We start from the raw sequence: 4248 nt of genomic DNA, 5'->3' as shown, positions 1-4248 counted from the left end.
AGCGAACAACGATTCGTGATCAGCCAGCAATGCTACCTCAAGCAACTAGAAGTAATGTGATCAAGAAACAAACAAAAGGAACTGCTATCGTTGCCATTTCAGAGCTTAGTTGCTACAGTAGATATACATTAAAACATCAAAAGTTTTTACTCCTTGCAGTTGTAACTTAAAAACACGTACCCAAGAACCATGACATAACATGTGTTTCAGTCTGAAAGCTGCTGAGTTTGTCTGAAGACACACACTCACTCAGGAATAGTTTGTTGCCAGGAAACAGGGGACAGAGGAGAAGACCTGTGCATATAGTAACCATCAGACCATCACAAAAGGGAATACTTTGTTCCTGTTTGATTGCTGTGCAGAAACATAGCAACCCATAGAGTCATTAATACCTGGATTAGGACCCCACATGTGATATGTTTGCCTATGCGCATGATTGATATATACTAGGAGAACTTGCAAACAAATGAATCCATGCAATATATCTACCTAGTGTATAAGAGTTGTCTAAATGCACATGTAAGAATGGAATAACTGTTCATTCCGAACCAGGATTCTCTCTCCCTGAAACCATGTTAGCAGTAAATGAGTAACGGATAATGTGCACCGAGGAGGTCAACAATGAAAAACGAACAGTGATGTCAGGAACCTGACGTAACACAGAGAGGTCTTGCGTCACCATTAAGCTGTTCTATAACTTCAGGTCTGCTTACAGTGTCTTTACCATTAACCAGTCTTTAGACAATGCCATACCGTGTTCCTGTTTGTGTTTACTTCCAGTCTGTCTATTTCTCTGACGTCCAGTGTTGAAGTGACTAAACAGACTGATAAGGAAGGCCAGTTCTGTGCTGGGGAGTCCTCTGGACACTGTGGAGGTGGTGGGTGACAGGCGAATGGCAAATAAGCTGTCCTCCCTGCTGGACAATGTGTCCCACCCCCTCCAGCACACCCTGTCTGCACAGTGCAGCTCCTTCAGTGACAGGCTGCTGCACCCGGTGTCTCACGTAGAGATACCGCAGGTCCTTCCTTCCTGCAGCAGTCAGACTGTACAACTATCATGGCCCCTGGTAGACCCGCACACATACAACAACACAGACAATACAATGTGCAATATATATATATATATATATATATAGTACACAAATATAGATAGGTATAGTAGCCATATATAGCACAGTTACTAACGGCCTATATATATACATATATATGTTTGTATCTTGAGTGTGATATTAAGCTATCTTTGGCTCTTTCTGCTGTAACTAATGAACATTTCTAGCCTAGAAATCTATGCGCGCCCTAGCGGTAGCAAATTTAATCCAGGTTTGGTCAATCACATCGCGTGATTGTCGGTGGGCGGGCTTAACATAATCACGTCCCACATGTAGTCCCTGCCGGTCTCTGCTGCATGTAAATAAAGAAGATGGCTGCTGCTGGCGAACAGCAGTCTTTCGAATCGGCTTTGGCCTCCACTTTAAACGATCTGGATTTAAGGTTTTCAAAAACGGCAACAGTCGATGGGACCATTACCATAACATTTGGCTTACAGGAATCTCTCCATCATACCTTTCCACAACATACCATACGCGGAACAGTTGCCCATGGAGTCTTTTCCGTCGCTCTGATTACGTCACCCTCTTCGTGGCTCTGATTGGTTGTAGCGCTATCCTATTGCGTGCAGAGGGAATTTGAAAGACAACCGTTTATACCGCCCCTTGGATTGAGCCCTGCCAATTCGCTACTTGCACTAAAGTTTGACGTACTTCCGACCCCAATTAATACGGCTCGGCCATTTCCGGTCTATTTGTTTACTTTGAACTACAGCTAGCTACAACTAGCTACAGCCCCTGAGGTAATATTTTGCCATGAATATCCATAAGAAAATGCCTTTTCAACACAGGAGAAGAAATACTCCGAAAATTGTTGTGTTCCGCTTTGTTCGGCATCATCGAAACATAATGGTATTTTGAGTTTCCATGGCTTTCCAACCCATCCCGACCTGAGAAGACTGGCTGGTGAACATACGTTGGGATAGTTTCACCATCTCCTCTCACACAAAGGTCTGCAGCAGACACTTTGCCACCGATCAACTCATAGAGCCAACGACCCTTGGTGGTCGGAGAAGGCTTGTTAAAGGTGCTGTACTGAAGCTTTTTCAATGGAATGGCTATACCGTTGAAATACCACGGCGAAGTGTGTGGCAGAGAACAGAGCGGCCCATTCAACCCAGTCCCCCCTGAGGAGCAAGAACAGCACATCGATGGCACTAGGATCACGACTACTGCTCAGTCCCTGAACAGTCTGCGCTGGACATGTCTGCATCAGCTATAGGAGACCTGTCCAAAGAAGTAGAGGATCTGAGAAAGGAAATACAGGAGTTACATGTCCAGCGAGAGTTTGGCTTACAGCAAGTTGCTGGCTCCGACTCGGACATCCGATTCTATACCAGGTAACGTTAGACCTAAGTTGTGCTATTCAGCTAACGTTAACTGTTTGACATTGACCCAAGTAAACATCAGTTAAATTATAAAGAATCCCATGGTAAATCTAAAAAAGTGAATGTGCCTACTGCGTGACCGCTTTAGCCTGTGTCATGCGGACGCATTGTTGTTTAAAAAGTAGCCTAACGTTACAGATCAAATACAGCACAAACAGCTTCTTAATCAGGTTATCTGAATGTTAAGTAGCATACCAGATGAGACATTGGCTTAGTTGTTACAGCTAACATTAGTTTAGTGACCGTGCATGATTGTATTTACTATGTTAATTAATGACATGCATGATGTATGCGTCTTTTGTGAATAGATTTCCAAGCTATGACCACCTGATGGCGTTTTGGGGTTTGATTGAGCCTTCCATTTACACAATGGTTCGGGTCTCAAGAGCCAAATCGGCTGCCAAGCGAAATGAAGTGGCCACACCTGCACGTCCATCAACGGTAGGTTATGGTTGAATGGGCGTTGTAGTAACAGAGCCAGGGGTGGGATGCCATTGCATGTACAGAAGGCTACACTAAAGGACTCAGCCCTCTTTAAATACACCAGTGCACTACAGCCACTCACTGTTTTCCCCAGGGTATGGTACACATAATCATTATAAAACATTTAGCCGAACAAGAGCACAGCCTTAGTTTATAACTTAAAGGCAACATCAGATGCCTGCATACCAGTTACTGAAACACAATCAATAGCACGACTCAGAGTACATGTGGAACATGAAAATCTTACATAAGATTTTCATTGCCAACATATACGTTGTATCTGCTGTGCATATGACAAATAAAACCTTGAAACCTTGAAACCTTGAACGAGTCATTAGTTGAATTAAACAAAACAAATTGTTTGATGGCGTAATCCCCCTTTCTCATTAGCCAAACAAGGCATTAGTTAAGGCATGGGTTAAGTAAAGCATTGGTTCAACACCAGGTTTTTGTCATTTCATTTAGTGAATTTTGTTTATTCCAGTGGCAGATCATTTTGTTAAACATTCTGTAAATCTTATGTACACAAACATCAATGTAAACAAACTGTTGAATGTAAAGCTCTGTTAATCAGTTGTTCCCCCTTAACATTTCATTGACATATTTTGGCATGTATGTGTTGAAATCCTCTGGTCATTTGTATAGATTTGTAAAAAGGAACATTGTAACATATTGTACACATAACATATTGAACTATTGTAATAAGGGATGCACCGATACATCGGTGAGCCATCGGCATGGCCGATGTTAGCCCTATTTACCACAATCGGCACATCGGTAAAATAAGGTGACATTACCGATGGCAGTCGCCGATGTTTATGTTTTGCTACGTGACCGGGAGAAGTCGCGTTAGCATCATTGTTTTTAAATCTGACGGACCAAATCTGAAGTCAGGGCATGATTTTAAAGGATTAGAACAGTGACTGTGGGTCTGCCGTAACTTTAAAGTCATGCTGTGCATGCTGCAGGACTTCCGCCCCGTGTACCGGGTGTCTGGAAGATCAGTAAATTAAATCCATTCTTCAGTGTTCTTGGGAGGCCGTCGTTTATATTTGTGACTTTGTTATACTTGTTGCTACTCCCATTAACTTCCAGAAACGTACTATGACTTGCTCAACCTCTCTCTCGCTCTTACACATGCACAAAGGTATCCCCCACTCTCTGTCTTAAAGGGATAGGCTGCCTTAGTCTGCATTGTGCTACCATTACAGTTTACATAGTAAAACATCAGCCATCGGCAAAAATTGTTATTCTTAACATCGGTATCAGCA

At 42.8% G+C, this 4248-nt stretch overlaps 1 pseudogene; it reads left to right on the top strand.

Annotated features, from left to right (window-relative positions):
* The first annotated feature begins 893 nt into the window (after positions 1-893).
* Positions 894-3093, top strand: LOC134862560 (THAP domain-containing protein 2-like; annotated as a pseudogene).
* The last annotated feature ends 1155 nt before the right edge of the window (positions 3094-4248 follow it).

This window comes from Eleginops maclovinus, chromosome 1 (assembly GCF_036324505.1).
Source record: "Eleginops maclovinus isolate JMC-PN-2008 ecotype Puerto Natales chromosome 1, JC_Emac_rtc_rv5, whole genome shotgun sequence".
Lineage (NCBI taxonomy): Eukaryota > Metazoa > Chordata > Actinopteri > Perciformes > Eleginopidae > Eleginops > Eleginops maclovinus.
The sequence above is the reverse complement of the archived record's forward strand: the minus strand, read 5'-3'. Positions and strand labels throughout refer to the sequence as shown.